The 24,856-nt window shown below is 46.3% G+C and overlaps 1 long non-coding RNA gene across 1 annotated transcript in view; it reads right to left on the bottom strand.

The window, feature by feature from the left end:
• The window catches only part of LOC128329102 (uncharacterized), a 151,790-nt gene that overhangs the window by 114,065 nt on the left and 12,869 nt on the right, over nt 1–24,856 (bottom strand). Inside the window, exon 2 of the long non-coding RNA XR_008309514.1 lies at nt 17,612–17,825. This is a non-coding gene — a long non-coding RNA (uncharacterized LOC128329102). The remainder of the gene's footprint in view (nt 1–17,611; nt 17,826–24,856) is intronic.

The raw sequence follows: 24,856 nt of genomic DNA, 5'->3' as shown, positions 1-24,856 counted from the left end.
CCTGTGTATGTTTGTGCTCGTCCAACACTAGTCTGGAATGCAAGCTTCAGACTTAGCACAACTAGCTAGAGTAGCATGTCTTCCACAAGCACTTCATTGGTCTGGATGTCAACTGATGTGTTGAGTGTCAAATCAGCCATGAAGTATATTAGGTGACCTCGGGGGCAGTGACGAGGGCTGTTCTCATGATCAAAATCAGGTTAGGAGTTGCTCCCAGCCAGGGTGGTTAAACTCCTGATTGGCAGTTGTGTGTTAGCAAAGATCATGCGGTAGTCAGGAGCTGGGTAGGACAGGCCTGACCATCCCACATTCTGTCCCCAGCATTGAGGATAGAAGAACAGCCTTCCTACCCAGCTCCCACCTCCTGCATGATCACTCTTCCCTCCTCCAACCTAGATCTTTGCATGCATATGTCTGCTGTTCAGGAGTGAACACGTCTCTTCTACCCTGGCTGGATGCTCTTGCTACACTGTGCAGAGTCACGAGAATGAGCTTACTGTCTCTCTGTCCTCCCTCACAGGGTTGTTGTGAGGATAAAATGGGGTAACCCCTGTCTCTGCATGCCATCCTGAGCAGAACAGAGGAAGGAGAGGATACAAATGTCAATTAATCAAATAATACTCACCACCATCATCACCATCAATCATATCAGACACTGGGAAATAATTATCCCTATGGTGATGTCATTTAGTAGTTGTGTGGGGTTTTTTTGTCCCGCCATTTTGTTATCACATTTATTTATTTATTTACATTTATATTCCGCTCTTCCTCCAAGAAGCCCAGAGGAGAAAATTTAGTTTCTCCTTGCAACAACCCTGTGAAGTAGGTTAGGCTGAGAGAGAAATGACTGGCCCAGAATCACCCAGAAAGTATTGTGGCTGAATGTGGATTTGAACTTGGGTCTCCCCGGTCCTAGTCCAGCACTCTAACCACTACACCACATTCTCCTGACCATTTTAACCTGGTAAAATGCCGATGGGCTCTAACATAAATTCCTATGCCTCTCCTTTTGCCTGAAACTAATATTTATTCTTGTTAGGTGGCCTAGTCCTCACAGAGGTCATAAACTAGTATCTTCAGATGGCCTTTGAGGGCTCACATGATTGAATGTCTTTCTACATACTAGTAAAAATAGCATGTCGAGGAAGAAGCCATCTCTGAGACATCTCTTTTCTATGTGGAGGGATATAACTTATTTTTTTGGTGGACGAGCATTTAAGCCTGTGCATTCCTACCTTCAGTGGTACAGCCCAGACGTAGATTTACCACCTGACTCAGAACTAGGCATTCCTTAAGCTGAATGGAGAGGTTTCAGTGTCTGGTGCGTGTCATATGTACTAGAAATGATCTGGTAAATCAAGGAACTATTTACTGCAGGATAAACAAAGTGGTCCAAATTAGACCACAAGTACCTTATATAGTCTACCTCAGGAACTCCTCTCATCCCCTCAAATCCATCATGATTACTTAGAACAGAATGTTATTCCAAATTGATAAGTTCCATGTAAACGCAGAGGATTTGTGCCCTGGTCTCAAGGCATTTCTCAGTGTTAATTCTCCGTATTCCATAGGAACTGTCATGACATGCGGCATGGCTTTCCACTTACTCATTCTGGCCAAGGAAAATATTTTGCAGCAGCTGCAAGGCCTATTAGTACCTCACCTTTTCACCCACACACATTTACACTGGAAACTCTAAAATTAAATGAAATAGCTGAGGCTTTAGTGTATCCAGAAATGAGCAAGACAGGTGAGCTGGCAAACCAAGATAATATAGTTTGGTGTCAAAACAGAGGTACCGAACCATTATTTTCCTCACAGCACCTAATCTACGAGAGACAATAGGAAGCTAGGGCAACTTGAGGATGAGGAGAAATGTAGAATAGGGATGTGCACAAACCAGGTCAAACCATCCAGCTGGTCTGTTCCGTTTAACCGAATCGGTTCAGCGGTTTGAGTGCGGTGATATTTGTAAAGGGGGATCTGGTGAGGATTCCCCTTTACATGTAAAGGGCTGAGGGTCCTGGGAGGCTGTTAGGGGCAAGGGGCAGCAAGAAAAGTAGCTAAATGGATGCTCAGCGGCCAGAACTACACAGCTACCACATGGGCAACTTTGTAAAGGAGGCATCACAGTGCACATTTGGCTATGAGCTGCACGTGAGGTGGGGCAAGTGGCAGCACCGGCAGCCACACCAGCCAGGTAAGAAACACTTTAACAACCTCAGACACAGAACTGGTCTGTCTGAACTGGGCTTGGTTCAGTTTGATCGTGGACCAAACTGCCCCTGGTTCTGTTTCTGATCGATCCGCTGAACCAGCCCAGTTCGTGATTAACCAGTTCTGCATCGAACAATTTGTGCATCGAACAATGCCTCCCTGCCCTTAGTAATGTGATGTACATTGTCTCTAAGGACAATGGCTGACATTTTGCAGTGTTAGCTATGCCTTCACCCTGGCTGTCCAATTTCTACCTAACCACCTGAAAATATTCTGGTAATAAGTACATAGAACATAAGAAGACACCAAGGCCTATCTCAGCCTGCATCCTATTTCCCACAGTGGCCCATCAGATGCCTCTAGGAAGCCTACAAGCAAGATATGAAGGCCTGTTCCCTCTCCTGCTGGTGCTCCCCTGCAATTGCAATTCAGATGCCCATAAGATGCATTTGGATAGAAAATAGGGTGGAAACAGTTCAAATAGCCTTCTCTTCAGTTTTCATTTTCAGTCTGATTTCTGCATGGTTCTTGCCAGGTTTATTTATTTATTTTTATTTATTCGATTTCTATACCGCCCTTCCAAAAATGGCTCACGGCAGTTTACACAGAGAAATAATAAGTAAATAAGATGGATCCCTGTCCCCAAAGGGCTCACAATCTAAAAGGAAACACAAGATAGACACCAGCAACAGTCACTGGAGGTACTAGTGCTGGGGGTGAATAGGGCCAGTTTCTCTCCCCCTGCTCAATAAAGAGAATCACCATGTTAAAAGGTGAATCTTTGCCAAGTTAAGGGATTGGCATCTACTATACTTCAGAATGGCCAGGTCCATATTGCCAAAAAGAGGACATGGGTCTCCAAAAAAGAAGACAAAAAGATGACACTGATTTTCATAAAATCTACATATGTTAATTCATATTTATAGATGCACATATGGATTAACATATAAAAGCCCAACATTTTCGAAAGGCAACATGAACCAATAAACAGGCATCAAAGTATAAAATATAATTCTAATCCCTCCACTCACCAAGCTGCCCCAGTCCTGGAGAAAGCAGAAAATTAGACAAATTATACTATACTAGCCAACCCTCACAGAGCATCTGTGCGCTATTAGGGGCCGGCTGCCCCCCCATCCCACTCTATCTTGCCCCCCTCCCTCCTACCCCTCCCTCCTCTCTTTCCCTCTCCTCTCCCCCTTGCCCCGCTCTCTTTCCCCCTCCCTTCCCCCTCCCCTCTCCCTCTCTTTCCCCCTCCCCTCTCCCCTGCCTCACTCTCTTCCCCCCTCCCCTCCCCCTCCCCCCTTCCCCACGCTCACCGCAGGCTGCCCCACTCACTCCCCCGCCGGCTCTCCTCCTCTCCCCTCACCTGTCTGTCCCGTCGCTGCCTCCTGCTCCTGGTGGCCAGGTCAGGCTGCCGCCGCCGCTGCCTCCTCACCCAGAATGGGCCAGGCTGTCCCACAGCCGCCAACTCCCAGAGGCCAGCCAAGTCCACCGACACCTCCTTTCCCCAGACGGCGTGGCCAGGCCAGGCCATCCTACAACCAGTGCCTTCCAGCGCCCAGCCGCCACTGCCGCTGCTGCCGCCACTTCCTTACCCGTCCCGCCGCCACCTCCCAGCAGCCAGCCGAGGCTGCCGCCGCCACCTCTTCACCTGGGATGGTCAGGCCAGGCCGTCCCACCGCCACCTCCTTGGCCGTTTTGTGGCCCCCTGCCACCGCTGCCGCCTCCATTTTTTCTTTCCCTTCAAGTCTCACCCAAGCCAAGGACGGAACTTTCGCAATGTGTCGCGAGAGTTCCGCCGCCATATCCAGGAGGACACACATGCCGACTAAGAGAATTAAATATATAGATTAGATGTATTACTTGACATGATTGCCAGTAGGGTGGCCAGGTCCACATTAGGACATGGGGATGTGGGGGTGGGACAGGGAATGATCCCAAAAAAGAGGACTGTCCTCTGTAATAGGGGGCATATGGCCACCCTATTACACCAGCATCAGTTTTAATTATTCTCTGTTGTGAGCTGATGTGTACAAGTTTATCCACAACATCATCGGGGACTTTGATTTGTATTTGATGTTATCTTTCTCTGGATTATCGTGGACACAGAATTGTTCCATTGTGATGGCCTATGGTTAATATGACATAAATATTCATACTTTGTTTGAGTTAGAACCAGTCTTTGGATATTAGAAATGCTGGAGGTTGGTGATAAATTATATATCAAGACAAACTGGTAACCAAATGGTAAGCAGTGAACATGAATGTATTAATTTGATATAATAATATAGGAGTATTTGACATATTAAAGAGATCTTTAAGTCTTTTTTTCTGACATGTTAATTAAACAAATAAATTGGATATTAGATGTATGCCTGCCTGGAGCACTATGATGACATATTTATTTATTTGTTTGTTTGTTTATTTATTTGATTTCTATACCGCCCTTCCAAAAATGGCTCAGGGCGATTTACACAGAGGAATAATAAATAAATAAATAAGATGGCCCCCTGTCCCCAAAGGGCTCACAATCTAAAAAGAAACGTAAGATAGACACCAGCAACAGTCACTGGAGGTCCTGTGCTGGGGATGGATAGGGCCAGTTACTCTCCCTCTGCTCAATAAAGAGAATCACCATGTTAAAAGGCGCCGCTTTGCCATGTTAGCACCCCTAATATCCAAATTAAGGGTGTGCATTTGTTTCTGAATGAATCATGTTCTGATTTCCTTGGCTGGATTAAGGTCTGGGGCCATAGCTCAGTGGTAGAGCATCCGCTTTGTATGCAGAAAGCCCCAGGTTCAAAACCCAGTATCTCCAGGTAAGATGGGGGAAGAGTCCCGCCTGAAACCTTAGAGAGCCACTGCTTGTCAGAGTAGACAATATTGAGCTAGATGGATGAATGGTGAGGTCTGACTCCATATAAGACAGTTCCCTACATTCTTCCTATGTCCATTTAAAATGTATCAGAGTGTAATATAGATAGGATATCATGAGATATATGACTATGAGTTCCAATTGCATAATGTGGGGACCCACTGTGAAGGGGGCTGCCAAGACGGAAGCACCCTGAGTAACACCTGTTGCCAACACACTTGATGTCACACTGGGTAATTCAGATGCCAGAGAGAGAGAGACAGAGACCAGAACAAGAAACTAATGTAATAATAGGCTGCCCAAAATTCAGAATGTACCTGAAAATGGGTATAGTCGTATAATGTACAAGTTCTACACAGAACAATGACACACATTTAAAATCATACCATAAAAACATTCCTGTGCAGACAACAATATGATACAAAACCACATAAAGGGATATATAAAAATGTCCCTGAATAGTCAGCGTTGGAAATGACCCACTGAAAAGAGCTCTTACACTTTGAAAATACTTCTTATTGTTTTGGTGGAAAGGTATTCAGTCTTCGTTTGGGCTCACTGTGAGCCTACCTTGACTATTCTGGGACATTTTTATATATTCCTTTATGTGGTTTTGTTGTCTTTATTGTTGTCTGTGCTGGAAGGTTATTATGTTATGATTTTAAATGTGTGTAGTTGTTCTATATAGAACTTGTAAATTATATTAATACTAGCTGGGCCGGGCACAGAGCATCTGCACCTCTCGTTTCGCCTGGCCACCACTGCTTTCTTTCCCTGCCTGCATGCCCACACGCCCTTCCGCCTGCCCGCCACTGCCGATTTCTTCCCCACCCGCCTGCCCACCCCCTACCCACCTGCCACCATTTTCTCCCCCTGCCCGCCTGCCACAGTTTTCTCCCCCCTCCCAGCCACCATTTTGTTTCCCACCTAACTCTAACCTTGTCCGCTGGCGCTGCCAATTTCCTCTCCCGCTGCCAGCAGCTCACTCACAAACTCTCTCTCTCTCTCTCTCTCTCTCTCTCTCTCTCTCTCAGCCACACATGGGATTAGAGACAGGTACGCCTTAGAGATAGATAGATAGATAGATAGATAGATAGATAGATAGATAGATAGATAGATAGATAGATACCCATTTTCAGGTATCTGAATTTTGGGCAGCTCATTATTACATTAGTTTCTTGTTCTGGTCTCTTATTTTGGCATCTACTTTTTTTTCTTTAATCAGCAATACACCCTATTTTGTGTTGTATTTACACTGAGTAATTTAGTCCGGCACATCACTGTACCTGTGACCTGTGATCAGGGGTCATCAAACACACACACACACACACACACACACACACACATACACACACCTGCCTTAAGGCTGGTAATCTGATTGGCAGGAAAGAAAGAAAAGAAGGAAAGAAGCTGGGTACCTGGATACCTTCTCCAAATAAAGTAAGCCCATTGACTATGGGGCTGCAGGAAAAGAATGTCCTCCCCAGCCAAAAACAGGAAATGATCTCTGCAAGCCCCATTGAACAGAAAATCAGGCCAGAACTCTGAAGGAATATGCTCAGACCAACCCTGCAGAAGGCAAAGGTACTCCAAGTACTGTTCAGTTGTGCTGCATGCAAATAAAAACATAAAAACTATCTACCCGATCTGGGGTGTTGTCTATGAAATCAATGACTACCCAGGGCCCCCTTGACACTGAATTGCCACTTTAGAGGAAGAAGAGCGATGAAGCTGTCTGAAGGGGAGGGCTATAGGGACAGTCACCCATGGCTGTAGCAAGATTGATTCATTAGCAGGTGGGCACCAAGTATTTCACCTAGGTCCTGCACAAGCTAGGGATGGCCCTGATGATAGATGAGATTGTGTGCAGAAATTCAAACGACTATAGACTGGCTAGGAGGCGAGTTCCACCCAGTTTCAGGAGCTGGGTGCCCTCTTGTTTTGCAATCCTGTGTTAGATACAAACAAGGTCAGAGGCAGGAAGCTTGACCCTCCCTCATGCCCCAGCTGGGTAGGATGATTTTTTCACCTTACATAGGAACATAGGAAGCTGCCACATACTGAGTCAGACCATTGGTCTATATAGCTCAGTATTGTCCTCACAGAATGGCAGTGGCTTCTCTAAGGTTGCAGGCAGGAATCTCTCTCAGCCTTATCTTGGAGAAGCCAGGGAGGGAACTTGGAACCTTCTGCTCTCCCCAGAGCGGCTCCATCCCCTCAGGGGAATATCTTGCAGTGCTCACACATCAAGTAGTCTCCCATTCATATGCAACCAGGGTGGACCCTGCTTAGCTAAGGGGGCAAGTCATGCTTGCTACCACAAGACCAGCTCTTCTCTCCATAATAACCAGCACTTTGTATTCTGTCTGGAAACATATCAGCAGCAAATGCAACTGTTTAAAACAGGCATAATATGGTCTCTCCGGTTCACCCCAGAGGTCAGTTTGGCTGCCGCATTTTGAAGTTTCTGAACAGCATACAAAGGTAGCTCTCATAGAGCACATTGCGATAGTCAAGCCTGGAAGTTACCAGCTGATGCACCACTGTTTTGAGGTCGTTCTCTTGAGTGGACACAAATGTCAAATCAGACACAGCTGGTTTCTGAGGATGTGTGTGTCTTAAAGCCATGTTTCCCAGACCACAGTATAGACTTCTCTTGGTGCTGCTTCCTGTCATATGACTCCCACATTGAGGAATCTACCTCCACATAGTCACGGCTCCAGAGAAAGAATAGTTTAATGTGAAACCTTGGTCCTTTATTCTGCCGTTGGCCGCCACACTGCTATGGTCATGCTCATTGCCCATCAGTCAGCAATTCTTCATATACTTATTCATCTTATGCCCACTTGAATTAATGGATTTAAGCATGCATAACAAGGTATGAGACTGCAGACTTCCTTTAGAAAATAGTTTGAGTGTAGTGTAATTGCTGCATATATATTTGTTTCTTGCTTGTATTGAAGGAATGCTGTTGCACAGCATATATTGTGAAGGAAAGTGTTAGTGCTTAAAACATGTTAATCGTAGATACTTGGTCAAGCAGGCAGTACAATAATTGAATAAAATGTAGCATACGGACTGAATGTCAGTGAAGTATATAATAACCAAAGGCCAGGGCCACCCTAAGTCATGGGTGAGCTAGACACCAACCTGAAGGGGGCGCTGAGCTAAGATAAACAGCTCAAGAGTGGAGGAGAGTTGGTCTTGTGGTAGCAAGCATGACTTGTCTCCTTAGCTAAGCAGGGTCTGCCCTGGTTGCATATGAATGGGGGACTACATGTGTGAGCACTGTAAGATATTCCCCTCAGGGGATGTAGCCGCTCTGGGAAGAGCAGAAGGTTCCATGTTCCCTCCCTAGCATCTTTAAGATAGGGCTGAGAGAGATTCCTGCCTGCAACCTTGGAGAAGCTGCTGCCAGTCTGTGTAGACAATACTGAGCTAGATGGACTTATGGTCTGACTCAGTATATGGCAGCTTCCTATGTAAGGTGGAAAAAAATCATCCTACCCAGCTGGGGCATGAGGGAAGGTCAAGCGTCCCGCCTCTGACTTTGTTTTTATCTTTCTATGAATTGTTGGATGTACTCTCTGCAGTGAGCTACGGACAATCTGACCATAGGGGGCGCCAAAGGCACTCGTTTCCTAAGAAACTGTTTATCATAGGGTGAAATGCAAATAATCCTGCAACTTGTTTATAAGAGTTATAAGAACATCGGAAGAGTCCTACTGGATCAGAGCAACAGACCATCTAGTTCAGCTTCCAGTTTCCAAAAATGTAAAGCCAGAATATTCTGGGAAGCCCAGAGGCATGGTATGAAGGTAACATGCCTTTTTGGATATGGAGTGACCAGAAATGTGGATATTCCCCAGTCTAGATGTGTAATGATGGGAAGGCTTGTGCATCACCAGAATGTCACAGCATAGGAGTGTCTTTGAAGGTCTGTTATAATTTCTGTGGGAAATGTTGGGAACTTCCACAGTTGGACAATAGTTCCAGAAAAAGTCCCTTTGCAGGTCCTTGCTCTTTTTTCTAGCTCCTTAAGTGAGACCCAGTCACAATATTCATGTAAATACTTAGAAATTTACATGAGGTGACTTACATCTGATTTACAAAAATTAATGTGTGAACCCTTTCCTCATAATCTGGTTCCATGTAGCTTTGGTCCCATGCTGTGCCAATAACATTTGCAGAGAGGAATCGTGTGGAATGCTGTTGTGTGAAGGAATCCCATAATTTGACTCACCCATGTTCTTCATTTTCAGAGATGTTCCCAGAACAAGGTTGACTTCCATCACAGGGAAGCAGTTTATACACTGCTCCAAATGTGTGAATTGGGACTAAGGAATTTGTCCATACTGCATAAGAATTTAATTGGTTAACACAATATTACATATAATATAATCTAGTGTGTGTGTGTGTGTGTGTGTGTGTGTATAAAAATCTTTTATATACAATTTATTGTGGCTGGGGATTATGGGAGTTGTAGTTCAATAACAGCTAGAGGGAGAGGTTTGCCCACACTGATCTAGAGTGTAATTAGCTAAGGTCATGGCTGTGATTGACTAAGCTGCCTTAACATTAGGGAGGAAAAGCAGACAGAAACATCTCTGCATGCCATTACTTCAGGTGCTTTGATGCCAAACATATTTGACTCATTGGGTGTACTGCTCTGTCATAGAGAGAGGCAAGGCCAGCAAAAGTACCTAAGGAAAATGGTATACAAGAACCAGCCATGGGCTTAGAAAAGCAGGGATCTGAAGAGGCAGCAGTCCCATAGGAAAAGGAGGGCCCAAGAAAGGAGAGTCCACACTTGGGAGAAGAAGCAGCCCAAAGGAATGAGGAACAGGCCAGTGGGAGGAATCTGAGAGGAAAAGGAAAATGGCAGCCAAAGTGGAGTTGGAGTGGTCAGTCACTGGCCGTATTTGTATGTAACACAGAGCTGTGGATCTAGTGGACCCATGATTCTGTTCCCCACCCCACCCAGCTCTCCTTTCTAAATTCGGATGTAACAGAGAGCAGGGAGCCTGAAGTCAGTGAGTCTGCAGAGAGGAGGGGGAACTGTCTGTGCAGACTTCCTTCTTGCATGAAGGACAGCCTGCACAGTCGATCATGGCAGGAGAGTGGGAGGAGCTTCCTCCCTCAACTCCAGTTGAAGGGAATGCAGCCTGCGGTTTTGAATTTTGACACAATGCAGGCTGTGTTGAAGCTCAGGTAGGGGTGACGAAACTCATTACAACCCAAGGGTTCAAACTGGAGTTCCAAAGAGACAGCTTTGAGTTGCTCATGTTGCAGAACCCGAGTTGCACATATTCAGATGTAATGAATCTGGCAACCTCTGGCCCCTTAAACTCTGGTTCGGCATTACATGTGAATGTGGCCATTGTATCTCAAAAAGGGTATTTTAGAACTGGAAAAGGTGCAGAGGCATTCCAGTCTGCATTATGTTGGCACAGAATGATGGCAGCCAAGATTATCACGGTTCTAGAGCACCTTCCTTACGAGGTAAGGCTACAATATTTTTGGGCTTTGGGCGCTTTTTAGTTTAGGAAAAAAGCAACTAAGGGGAGACGTGATAGCGGTTTATAAAATTATGCAGGGTTTAGAGAACACGGATAGGGAGATGTTCTTCTTCCTCCCTCACATCACAAGAACCAGGGGTCATCCCATGAAACTGATTGCCAGGGAAAAGATTACTGGATAGAATACAACACATCCCTCCCCTTTTTAACAACCAGAAATTGAACCAATTTAAAATTTAGTGACAAAGTCTTTTAGGTGGTCTCATGTAATGGACACTTCTCTTAATTCTTGGGTTCTCTGGCACAGGAGTTGTTTGTTCTTCTTGTAGCAAGGAGTATCACTTTGATGAGCCTCATCTGTGAGGTCAAAATGCTGTCAGGTAGCAAATGCTGCCTGGAAATGAGATGTGGAGAATGGGGCAGGCCTTCTGGCATTTGGGCCACGCCCCTTTTGCACATGAAGTTATGCACAACAGGGGCTCCAGCGGCCCTTTTCATTGGCAACCTGGTTTCTTTGAACCCGTTCACTCAGTGGTGGCTCCGCCCCTGGCAGGAGGGGGACATTCCTTCATCTCGTGGTTGTGTGGCTTCCCAAGCCATCTGATGGGCCACCGTGTGAAACAGGTGCTGAACTCAATAGGTCACAGGTCTGATCCAGCAAGGCTCTTCTTATGCACTTATGTGGTTATAAATCACATTTTGATTGGGACATGAGCAGACAAAAGGCTGGCTATAGGCCTCCAGTTGTTTTGAAAGAGTGAGTTCACCCCTGAAGGATGCTGGGCATCCGCATCCACCACAGCCAGGAGACTACTCCCTCGTGGAATTTGGCTCATCCGACCAAAAATACAGCAACGCCACATGGAAACTCGACAGTTCCCCAGCTTTCTTTTTCATGCTTCTCCCGGCAGTTTGTTCTTTGGTTGTGCTCCAGCATTTAAATCCGCAGCCTGCTTGCTGGAGCGAATGACAAGAGGCTTGGTGGGAAGACAAACAAGTTTGTTCAAGCCTTTTTGACATGTTGCTTTTTTTAAGCTTCCTGTTGGCTTAAGCACATTGTGTTCCTCTGTATCACAGCCCTTCAGAGCCATATGTGGAAGTAATAAAGTGTCGCCCAGCTTCCCAAGATAGGGGGGAATTTGTTTCGCCAAACTGACGAAAGAAAATACTATGGACCGATTAACAAATATGGTTATACACAGCCTGTGCAGGGAGCAAGCTGCAGACCCAGAGAGCAGGAAATGTTAGTCAGCACAGGCAGTGAATAGCCATCCGTTACAAACTGTCAGGGTTCCTTGCCAAGGCAAGGCCAAGAGCAGGTTAGCTGGAAAGCGGAGGAAGTTTGCCAGAAGTTTCCTTTCTGCTAGGATTAGATTTCCAGCTGCAGCAATGTATGCATATACTCTGAACAGCCGCTGGTGCTGTGCTGAGGGACCCAGCTCTGTTTGTCTTGAGCGCAAAATGGACTGCGTTCTTCAGCTGGCACTCATGTGAAAATGAAACTAAGCAACCCACTTCCAAGTGATGTGTTTTACACACAATGGGCTTGCTTTCCAAGCTCAGCCTGAGAGAGAAGACATTTGTCTTCAGTTTACTTTAGGGGCATAGCGCCACCTAAAGATTGCAGGGGAAAGTGCTCTGGAGAAACAGCTGCCCAGGCTTTCGCTCTTCTGATGTCTCTCGTACTTGCCAATTTAGGCAAACATGTAATCCTCTTTTGTAAGCAAACCAGAAAGATGGATTCTTGCTCAGGATGCTCATGCCATAAAACATTTCACAGCTGAAATGCTGGGGGACAGAAGAGCTGCTCTTATGTCAATTCTTTGCTATGGAGTCCGGGGGGACACAAATATTTATTTTACTATTTGAAATGATGGAGACTGTTGTCAGGCTTTGGCTAAATTCCAAACCAAGCTGTAGCTGGTGGTCAATTTCTGGCATGAATAGACAAAGCTGCCTTCTACTAAGTCAGTATTGTCTACACTGGCAAGCAGTGGCCTTCCAGGGTTTCAGGCACGGGTCTTTCTTGGCCTTATTTAGGGATACAAGGGATAGAACCTGGGACATTCTATATGCAAATAAGAGATTCTCGGGTTGAGCCACCCCCACCCCTCACCATCTGTGTGGGCAGATGAGAAGCAAAAGGGCCAGAGGCAGAAGACATGGTTGAAGATAGGCTGGTGGTCAGGTGCCCAATCAGGCAAGTGAGAGAAGACAAGGCAAGGTGATGAAATCTGCCTGGTTACTCAGTGTGGGAGGTAATATAGGAAACTGACTTATGTGGAGTCAGACCACGGCTCCCTCTAGCTCAGTATTATCTACCCTGGCTGGCAGTAGATCTCAAGGTTTCAAGCAGGCATCTTTCTCAGCCCTATCTGGAGATGCTGCCGGGAATTGAATTTGGGACGTTCTGCATGCAAAGCAGATGCTCTATCACTGAGCTGTGGTTCCATCCCCAGTTATTGGGGCGCCTAGCTTAGGATTCTTGCCTACCATCGGACTAGCAGAGCTTCTATTAACTCCCCAGGTCACATGGTTCCTCTTGAGCGGACGGGCTGTAGTTTCTTTTCCTTCCATTGTTGGCAGGGTACCAAGTTCATACTCCATCTCCTTCCCTCACAAGCGTAAAAGGAGAAGAGGGGAGAGCGGGGTGAGCGTGCAGCTCAAAGGCTTGCTGTAGCCCATTCATAATAATCTAAAGCACAGCTTAGATGGCGGTCTGGACAACCTGGCCTTTGTCACCCACAGGAGGACTTTACAGTATTAGGAATGGCTCAGGAGGAACCAGTGACGATCCCCTCTGTGCACACAGGATGACAGTGATGAATGTTTCATTTGCTTTAGAGCAGGAATTTTCAACCAGGGGCACTTGAACCCCTGGACGTACTTGGAAGCCTCGTAGGGGATACACAAAATGCTCCCCGCCATCTCCATGACTCTCATGCTACACACCACTGGCTCCCTCTCCTCACCACTGGGAGGAGGAGGAGTGCCAGGCAGCATCCCTCCCTCTTTCTCTCCGCATGACCAGCTAGTTATGTGCTCGGGCTTGTTTAAAAAAAATTGAAATCTCTTGCCTTAGACTTAGGAACAGAACTTAATAGAATAATATCGCTATACAGATATTGTTAGTTATGTTTGAATTGTGTTTAGTGAATCTGCAGTTAGGTTTCACTCTGGACTGAAGTATGTTGAATCTGCCAAGCTGTTGCATCTGCTATCTTTACTTAGTGTGTATGTTGCTCAATGAAAATGTTTTGTTAAGAGTCTGTGAATGCCTGGAGTTATCCTGTTAGTCACGATCTTACAGATATTCTTACTATCCATCTATAGGCTCCACACCAATATTGGTGATGTAACTGCATTACGAGTAATAGGGTTATATACAATCCCCTGGCAGATCTCTCACACCTTTGCCTGCAAAAGGGCTTCTACTAGCCCACTGGAATAGGGGAAGATGGGGACAATCTGGATAGTACTTGACGGCAGTTAATTCACTGTGCTGAATCTTGATTATTATTTATTTATTGAATTTATATACCACCTAGTATAAAAATCTCTAGGTGGTGTACAGAATTAAAAACATAACACTTAGAATTCATAAAATTCATAAAAATAATTTTAACTGCAGAATCATAAGAACAGCCCTGCTGGATCAGGCACAAGGCCCATTTAGTCCACCATCCTGTTTCACACAGTGGCCCACCAGATGCCTCTGGGGAGCCCACAGGCAAGAGGTATATGCATGCCTTCTCTCCTGCTATTGCTCCCCTGCAACTGGTATTGAGAGGCATCTTGCCCCTGAGGCTGGAGGTAGCCCACAGCCATCAGACTAGTAGCCATTGTTTACCAGTCCTCCATGAATCTGTCTAAAACCCTTTTAAAGCCATCACCACACCCCATGGAATTCCGTAGATTAATTATGCACTGTGTGAAAAAGTACTTCCGCTTGTCGGTCCTAAATTTCCATCAATTTACCCGGCACCAAAGTTAAGCTGACCGGCCTGTAATTTCCCAGACCCCACCCCTCCCCTCCGATTCCTTCTTGAAAACTGGAGTCACATTGGCTACTTTCCAGTCCTCTGATACAGAGCCTGATTATAGGGACAAGTTATATATTTTTGCTAGGAGATCGGCAATTTCACATTTGAGTTCCTTCAGAACCCTTGGGTGGATGCCATCTGGCCCTGGCAATTTGTTAATTTTTAGATTTTCAAGACAGTTTAGAACATCTTCCCTTGTCACCTCAAATTCACCCAGTTCCTCAGCGGCTAAACCTGAAAAACTCAATTCTAGAGAGGGTACATGGTCAGTATCCTCTGCTGTGAAGACAGATGCAAAGAACTCATTCAGCTTCCCTGCAATCTCCTTATCCTCCTTAATAATCCCTTTCACACCCTCATCATCTAAGGGTCCAACCACCTTCCCGTATATTTAAAGAAGTTTTTGTTATTCCCCTTGACACTTCTAGCTATATGCTCCTCAAACTCTCTTTTTGCATCCCTTATTGTCTCCTCACATTTCTTTTGCCAGAGTTTATGTTCCTTCCTGTTCTCTTCATTTGCGCAGGACTTCTATTTTCTGAAGGAAGTCTTCTTCCCTTGTATAGCTTCCCTGACTCTACTTGTTAGCCATGCTGGAATCCACCTGAACTTGGTGGTACCTTTCCGCCTTTTTGGTATACATTCCAACTGTGCATCTATTACTGTGGTTTTTATTAAGTTCCATGCTTTCTGGAGTGATTTGACCCTCCTGACCTTTCCTTTGAACTTCTTTCGTACCAGTTCCCTCATTTTTGAAAAGTTTCCTCTTCTGAAGTCCAACAATTCTGTGTTGGAATTAGTTGACAATTCACCACTCACATATAAGCTGAATTGGATCACACTATGGTCACTGCTACCCAATGGTTCTGCAACTCTGACATCTCGCACCAGGTCCTGGGCCCCACATAGGATTAAATCCAAAGTCACCATCTCTCTGGTTGGTTCCCCGACCAACCTGTGTTGGTCCCCTGTGGTTGGTTCCCCTGTGTTCTAAGGCACAGTCATTTAGCACATCTAGAAATTTAGAATCTCTGTCATAACCTGAATGTGAATTTACCCAGTTTGTTTGTTTTACATTTTATATCCTGCTCTTCCTCCAAGGAGCCCAGAGCGGTGTACTACATACTTAGGTTTCTCCTCACAACAACCCTGTGAAATAGGTTAGGCTGAGAGAGAAGTGACTGGCCCAGAGTCACCCAGCAAGTATCATGGCTGAAGGGGGATTTGAACTTGGGTCTCCCAGGTCCTAGTCCAGAACTCTAACCACTAGATCATGCTGGCTCTATGTCTATGTGGTCTATGTGTCAGTAGTTAGTCACCCATTATTACTGCCCTATCTCTCTTTGATGCCTCTCTTATTTGTTTCTCCAACTCCAGGTCACTCTCAGCGCTTTGATCTGGAGGGCGATAGCACATCCCTAGTAACACATTTCCTTTCAGTCCTCGTAATGTTACCCATAATGATTATGTGGAGGACTCTTGTCCACCTAGGTTTTCTAGCTTATTGGAATCTATCCCTTCTTTGATATACAGCGCCACTCCTCCCCCAACCCTCCCCTCCCTGTCCCTTCAGTCAACAGATGGATATACATAGAACCGGTTTCCACTGTTCCATTCTAAGCCCAAGAAACAGAACTGAGGATAGGACACAGTAGGGATGGTCAGTTTGAATTGATTCCTTCTGTGGGACAGACTTATTCAAGGTGCTAGGTGGTTTGTACACAGAAACCTATGGCATCACCTATGACGTCCCTGCAAAATATAAGCCATCCTGGCTCAGATATCATCATCATCATAGTGGGGTCATATTTAAGATCTCCAAATGTTTCAGTCAATATTACTGTTCATGGAGTATTTACAAAAATAGGACAATTTTTGCTCTTGAGAATCATTGTGCATCATTCTCTTCTGCTTCTGGACTGCCATTTTCACATTTTTGTGAACTTTTTATGAGGAGCTTACAAATGAACCCTTATTGAGGTTTTAAGGCCTGCACAATAAACCTTAAAAAAACAAAACAAGAATGGACCCACACACAAAAAATTACAGTATATCACCTCGCCTCACCTCCAGTCTCACCTAGACCAGCTAGGCTGGAGGTGAGGCAAGGCATGAGGCTAGAGGATCAAAGTGAGGCTGGAGGTGAGGCGAAGTGAAGCTGGAGGTAGCACCAGCCTAGCCTCCAATCTAGCCTTCAGCCTTCTGCCTTGCCACACCTTCAGCCTCCCGCCACACCTCATATACAGCCTTTTGCCTCATGTACAGCCTAGCCTCCAGCCGTGCCTCCAGCCTCCCACATCACCTCAAGGCTCCCACCTGGCCTCGCCTCCTGCCTCCTGCCTCACCTCCAACCTCACCTTCAGCCTCCCTCCTTGCCTTGCCTCGTGCCTCATAAGAACATATGAACAGCCCTGCTGCATCAGGCCCAAGGACTATCTATCCTGTCTCACACAGTGGACCACCAGATGCCTCTGGGAAGCCCACAGGCAAGATCTGAGGGCATGCCCTCTCTTGCTGCTGCTCCCCTACAAATGGTATTTAGAGGCATCTTGCCTCTTAGGCTGGAGGTAGCCTATAAGTAGCCATTGATAGATGTTTCCTCCATGAATTTATCTATACCCTTCTTAAAGCCATCCTGGCTGGAGGCTGTCCTTACATTTTGTGGCAGAGAATTCCATAGGTTAAGTATGTGTTGGATAGAAAAGGTACTTCCTTTTGTTGGTCCTAAATTTCTTGGCCTTCAGTATCATGGGCTGACCCCTGGTTCTAGTGTTATGCGAGATGGAGAAAAAAATCTCTCTCTCCACATCATGCATAATTTTATAGACCTCTATCACATCACTCCACAGTCATCTTTTTTCTAACTAAAAAGCCCCAGGTGTTGTAGCCTTATTACCTAAGGATGTAGGGATATGCTCAAAATGTGATTTGGAAGCTGAATCATGGCACAATACCTTTAAAATCGAGAGGTTACCCAGCCCCTTTAACACGGAGGAGTGCAGGCCCATCCCTGCTCTTCCTCTGCTCACCGCCATTGCCATACTGGTGGCACTCCTCCAGCTCTCCATGCGTGCTGGTGGCAATCTTCCCCAGCTGCCCCTGCATGGCACTGGCATGTACAGAGCCTCTACACATGCACAGTGGCCATTTGCAAGGCCAGCATGGTTGCTGCAATGAAATAAAACCTTTTGAGGACTCAAATAGAAAAGAATGATATGTAAAAGAATCCCAACTGAAAAATCTCAATTTAAACAATTAAATCATGGAATACTCCATTTTAAATGGATATAAATGCTAAATAACAGCACTTCTTTAATTTTAATATGTTGATCCCAAATACTAAAACCCCGTCAAATATTCACACATTAAAAACATACATAAGACAATCCATTCCTATTATAACAAATGTATAAACAAAATCTCTAAAAAAAAAAAAAAAAAAGTCCAAAGGTTGTATTTTGGGGTGTTACCCAGTCAGTGCAATGGAGGTCAATGTGTGGACTTTATTCAAGTCCATGGATATGTCCAAAGATTCCATTTAAAAGTATTGACTATTTCTGTGAAATATTTCCAATGATGCTTTGCAGTGTGGCAAAAGGTCATGTGAAAGCAACAGCTGTTTCGGAGAGGTATATCCAGTGATCTATATATATGTTTCTCTTAGGCGTATACGTCGCTAATCCCATACCTGGCAGCAGTGGCGTAATGGGGGGAAACGGCACCCAGGGCAAGCTCTGCCCCTGAAATTGCACCCTCCTCCCACCCACCCCCGCCCCCCCAGGCCCCCACATACCTGCGCCGGCGCCCCCCTGGCCGGAGTGAGCGCGGCGGTGGCAGGCGGCGGCAGATCACCGGCGGTGGCAGCGATCCGAGTGCGGCGGTGGCAGCTGATCGCCTGCCGAGTGCAGCGGCAGTGGTGGCAGATCACCTGCCGAGTGCAGCGGTGGCTGGCGGCGATTCGGCGGTGGCGGGCAGCGGCGGATGGCCCGCTGAGTGCAGCAGAGCGACGCCGAGGCCTGCCATCTGGCCCGGCGTCGCTTCCCAACTGCTTCCCAACTGTGCCACCACCGCCGCTGCACTCGGCGATCCGGGGGGGTCGGGGAGATGCCACTTTTGGGTGCCCCCCACGTGACCCACCGGAGTGGCGCCCAGGGCACGTTCCCTGCCTGCCCCCCCATCGTTACGTCCCTGCCTGGCAGCTCTTGCGAGAGTTCATGAGCGAGCTCCTGGCAGGGGAAGAGGAAAGCAGTGGCACGGGACAGGATTCCTTGCAGGCAGGGAGAACGCAGCAGCAGTGGCGGGCCAGCCAACTGGCTGACAGGTGGAGAAAATGGTGGCAGTGGGAAGGGGGAGAAAGAGACGGCGGCAGGCAAAGAAAATGGTGGCTGAGGGAGAACTAGAGGCACAGATTAGGAACCTTCCTCAGTGGTGTTATTTCTAAAGGGAGAGGATGCCTCCGTTTAGAGAAACAAAAACAACATATGGCTTATATACAACTGCACTGAAGAACTTCCTTAAAAAATCTTTTTGTGTGTGAATATTCATCAAAAATTCAGTTGATGTGTGAGTTTTCGGGGGTATTTCTGGAGTCCTGGAAAGCAAGGTAATGTGTGTTTCTACTTTTATTTCTCCTCCCTTCCCACTTCTTTGGCTCTTCCCCCCCCCCCCCCGCCGCCCTGCATTAGGAACCTAACCCTTAGATTCCCATAGGGGTAAGGTTTCTTTATTTATGATTTGCATACCCGTGGTTCTAGGTGAAAATTGAACTCCCCCAAATAAAGAGGGCCGTCTGTACTAGATTTTCCATGTATTCCATGTAATTCTGCAGTACTGGATTTTCCATGCAAATAATCTGTCTGAAAGATTGTCAATATGGATGCTGAAATGTTTGCAGTTCTTTCGGACTTATATCCTCAGTCTCACAAACTGGAAAATTCTAATTTTTGGTGATGTTGGAAAGTACCATTGATGCCCATAAGATTTGATGCTAGCTGTTAGTTAAAGTCAAGGTTGCTATGACAACGGCTGCTGGCTGGGGGGCGAGAAGTGTTCCTTCAACAATCTCTGCTAGGCCTCTGTGCCCATATGCATTATAAGATCCAGGATTTCACTGCCTGACCACAATACCGCTTTTTCCTTCTGTTATTCACTGCACAAGATGGAAAGTGGTCAGGCAGTGAATCATCGCTGGTATGGCACTGCTTTCATCTGTAGAAATGTTAGAAGGCTGTTTCACCCTGCACTTGCAGGATAATTATGTTAGGCTGGTCCCCCAAAGCTATATTTGGGCATGGGAGAATGTTCTCTGTCCCTGATCAGCCCCAGGGAAGCGAGAATAAGGAACCTAAATAAGTTCTGCTCTGTGTTTGGACCAGGCCAATACTTCCCAGTTGCTCTGCAGTCCTTCTCACGAATGCAATCTGAAGCTGATTGGACATGCAAGGAGAAGGTGCAGGCTGAATGCTCAAACTGCATGCATGAAAAAAGTGTAGTGTAGACCAGAAAACACCATTTTTAATTCTCTAGGGCAGTGTTTCCCAAATTTGAGGTCCTCCATATGAACCCTAGATTTGCCCCCCCCCCGGGATTAATAAACTTTATTTGTTAGCCGCCCAATACAAAACCAATTTTAAAGCATTTTTAAAAAAAAATCAGTTACAATCAGAACAATTTTTTAAAAAATTAAATTTAAAAGGCCTGAGTAAATTGTAGTTGTAGATGATAGGAGTTGTAGTTCAGCAACATCTGAAGGAGCCAAGTTTAGAAACCACTGCTCTAGGACCATCCTCATAATCAATCATTATAGTAGGCGGCTTCTTTTACCTTAGTTACAAACTGGACACACTCTCAATATTTGATCATGTGTTAGATAAAAGTAAGGTTGGAGGCGGGGAGCTTGCTCATCTGCCAAGTCCCAACTGGGTAGGATGAGCATGCCCTACCCAGATTTTGTCCCCAGCTTCAGAACGAGAAAGGAGGAAAGAGCATGACAGCTGGGGCTTGACAGACGAGTAAGTTTCCAGACTCCAACCTTGTTTTTAATCTTACACACAAACAGACAACAGGAGCGTGCCTCACTCCAGATGCCAGGGAGTGAACCTGGGACCTTCTGCATCCAAACATGCAGATGGTCTTCCACTGAGCTATGGAATTCCCATCCCCCAAGGGAAATATCTTACAACACTCACATGTAGTCTCCCATCCAAGTGCAAGCCAAGGTGGACCCTGCTTAGCAAAGTGGGGGAAAGCATGCTTATTGCCACAAGATCAGATGTTAATCCTGCAACTGTTGTTCATGTGGAGCCTCATTGGTGAAAATCAGCCATTGATGCAATCACTGCACGCAACTTCAAAGTGGAGATGCAATCAGGCCATACTTGCACAAACAGTGATCACGTGGTGGAGTGATGCACACCAAGCTGCCTCTACACAATCAGCGGGCACACAGCCATCCCAAGGCTCTCATGTGCCCATGTGCTATTGATGCCAACTGTGTGAATCAGTTCCAAATCATTGTGCAGTCATTGCCCTCATTTGAACAAAGGCAAGCACTTCTGAAAGCTGTTAATACAATGATGTTAATCACAGTATTTTCACAGGGAGGCTCTCTATGTAGGAGAAAAGAAAAGATGTGGCATAATGGCACACAGAAAGGCACTCGATTGTCACAAATGCTCCTCGGTGCCCTTGGAAGCCAGCTGCAGCAATGCTGGCTCACATATTGGTTTTCCTCTCTTTATTTTCTTGGTTTCCCTGCTGAGACTATAGTCTTAAGCTGTTTTCAGGGGGGCCTCAGCACACTGCCAGGCTCACAGCCTAAAGGTTTGGGGGTGCCCATCAAAACCAGCTTATCTAGCCCCCATCAGTCTTGTGCAAGCAACACTGTTATTTTAAATTATTTGTTTATAAAATATTGGGGGTGGGATTGTGGGGGCAGGCCCACCCTTTCCCCCTTCCAGCTACAGGTCTGCAAACTGCCCCTCATGCCCCCCCCGCCTGGCTGGGCCCCAAGATAATCACTCAACCACCATCAAACAAGGACTATGAAAACAGAGCTGGTCTCAGGCATCAGCAGGGGACCCCTTCAGGGGCTCTGTGCCCTTGGTAATTGCCCAAATTCAGACACCCCTGGCATAGGTATATTGCACAAGTACACTGACTGTGCACTTGTGCAATATAGAGCAAGGCTGCCCCAGTGCAGTGAGAGAGCCGCCTAACAGAACTTCCTAGCTGCCTGCACAGGTGCAAGAGAGAAGAGGTGATTTTCGACACCCTCCCCTTCCCCAGGAAGCCCTCTGTGCCACCTGGAAATATGTCCCTTAGAAGTGCAGTCCTCACAGGTGTGTTTTCAGGTGTAAGAGAGGGAGGACATTGCGGGTTTCTGTCCTACCTTGGTTAAAGTGTGGGTCCTAATGTTAGGCTACCCACTTAGGCAAGTGCTGGGTAGAAGAGATTCCCATGGCTCCAGACAAGCCTCTGTACCAGGCTTAACCCTCTCCTATCCACAACAGGCTGGTTGTGAGAATGACCTTGAAATCTGATAAGTGGCAGCTGGGTATGAGGACTCCATCCTACCCAGCAACTGTACCCAGCTGCTGAATGAGATAAGAAGAAAAGCACTCATACCCAGCTGCTGCAGGAGGAGAGGTAAACACTTGCTAATTTACAGTTAAAGGTGCCTCCTCCGCCCCCCGCCCCCGCCCCAGGCAACACCTGCACCAGCCACCGCTGCTGTGTAGGCAATATGGAGCTAGATGGACCAATGGTCTGACTCAGTATACGACAGCTTCTTATGTTCCTATGTTCCTAACTTCCCTCTTGTGGATGAAATAACCAAGGGAATAAAATACTACTGAGCGGTTGAATTATTTTATGTTAATCTTACGCTTTGAGTACCGCCTTTCGCAAGATGTGTAAGAATGAATTTTTACTTTGAGTGAAATTTTGCAGCTCATTAATCCATAATGAGAACTGATACTGTTTCAATGAAGACATGTCAGAATTACACAAGAACTATACTTACATTTTTACAAACTTGTTCAGATTCTGTGCCAAATTATATATACTGACAACCTTTTTTGTTTAACGTTCTGAGACATGAAGATAATTTCAGCATAAGGATTTCCTGAATAATCATTAGGCCACCCTGCATCATGGGCTTTATAGTTAATACTCAGTATCTCTTTTGCATGATGTTGCAATTCTGGTTTCAGAAAACAAAATCAAGGGATCTGCATTCCAACATTATTTCAGAGAATGTGTAGTACTTTCTGAACAAAGAATGCAAGTTGCTGTCATGGACAGCTTGATGTCTCACAAATAACTGTTTTCTGATTCACCTACCAAAGCAGCTAATAATATTAGTAGTTATTCCAAAGGATGTCTTAGCTCACAGAGAGACTCTTGACTGAGAAGGAAACTATTTTTAAGTGCTGTGAGATTGGGGGTTTTCAGAGGCTTTCATAAGGGATTAAAGTATCAGATCCAATCCTAAGTAACGATGCCGAAAATCTCAAGCAATTCATTGATAGAAATTTATACAAACTGTTGAAACGGATAGACTTTAAAGTCAGACCTGGTTCATATGTAACACAGAATTGCAGGACCAATGGACCCGTGGATCTGTGCCCCCCCCTCCCGTCCGCATTCAAACGCTGGAGAAAGCATCTCTCTGCAATCAGTGAGGCTGCAGAGATATGGGGGAGTTGGCAGTGTGGGCTTCTTTCCACTCAGAAGGACAACCCATACAGCCTATTGGGCCGGCGTGAGGGAGGAGCTTGTAACCTCAACTCTGGCTCCATGGGGCCCAGACTGTAGTACCAGCATTCGTATGTAATGTTCATGCCACAGAACCAGAAGTAAGGGTGGCAAAACTCCACAGGTTCAGAGTGGAATTTGGGAAGGGAAACCGCAGGCCACTTTCCCCCACAAACTCAATTTCTCCAGGTTTGGATGTTTGGGTTTGGAAACCGGAAGTGAAGGGACCTCCGGTTTCCCATTACGTATGAACTGGGCCTTAGGGTCTGCCTTGACTCAGCCAACTACTTGACAAACTTAGGTCTGAATCATATCAAATCCAAATCATGTCTGGGGTGATTCGAGGGCAAAGATTCGGACACAAAACAAATCAGGGGTGATTCAGTTTGGGCACAAATCAAATTAAAAAAATAAAAGCTAGGTTGGAGGAGGGGAAAGTGATTGTGTGGAGGTGGGCACAGTCTCCAATGCTGTTGTCCTACCCAGCACTTTTACCTGGCACATTCACTCCCTGGCAAGTCCACAATAGGGCTGGGAAACCTGCCTGAAACCTAGGCCTGTCTGAAACCTTGGAGACGCTGCTGCCAGTCTGAGTAGATAATACTGAGCTACATGGACCAATGATTTGAAGGCAGCTTCCTATGTCCCTATGAAGCAGATGGCATATATACTATTCCTTTCATTCCAGGCCCTAATTTATGTGTGTAACTGTGGGAGACTGTGCGGGACTTAATAGTAACTAGCTGACCTGGTGCAGAGTATTTGCACCCCTAATTCTCCCTGTGTCTCCCCCATCCCTTCAGTTCATTCTCCTCCCTTCTGCACCAGTTTGTTCTCTCCCCCTTGTGCCCCAGTTCGTTCTCTCTCCCTTCTGCCCCAGTTCATTCTCCCCTCCCTTCTGCCCCAGTTCATTCTCCCCCTCTGCCCCAGTTTGTTCTCCCCTCCCTTCTGCCCCAGTTCATTCTCTCCCCCTTCTGCCCCAGTTCGTTCTCTCTCCCTTCTGCCCCAGTTCGTTCTCTCTCCCTTCTGCCCCAGTTCATTCTCCCCTCCCTTCTGCCCCAGTTCATTCTCCCCCCTCTGCCCCAGTTCATTCTCCCCCCTTCTGCCCCAGTTTGTTCTCCCCTCCCTTCTGCCCCAGTTCATTCTCTCCCCCTTCTGCCCCAGTTCATTCTCTCTCCCTTCTGCCCCAGTTTGTTCTCTCCCCCTTGTGCCCCAGTTCATCCTCCCCCCACTTCTGCCCCAGTTTGTTCTCGCCTGGTGGCCAGGCCAGCCGCTGTTTTCTCTTGCTGGCCACTCGCCTTCCTCTCCCCCTCCCCTTGCTCGCAAACCCTCATGAGAGTTGCCACGCATGGGATTAGCCATGGGTATGTCTTAGCAAACTATATATATACAGATGTGCTAGAGCAGCTTTTATCTTTTATAAACTTAGACTTAAAAGGAAC

This window comes from Hemicordylus capensis, chromosome 6 (genome assembly GCF_027244095.1).
Source record: "Hemicordylus capensis ecotype Gifberg chromosome 6, rHemCap1.1.pri, whole genome shotgun sequence".
NCBI lineage: Eukaryota > Metazoa > Chordata > Lepidosauria > Squamata > Cordylidae > Hemicordylus > Hemicordylus capensis.
Note: the sequence above shows the minus strand (reverse complement) of the source record. Positions and strands in the feature narration are given on the sequence as shown.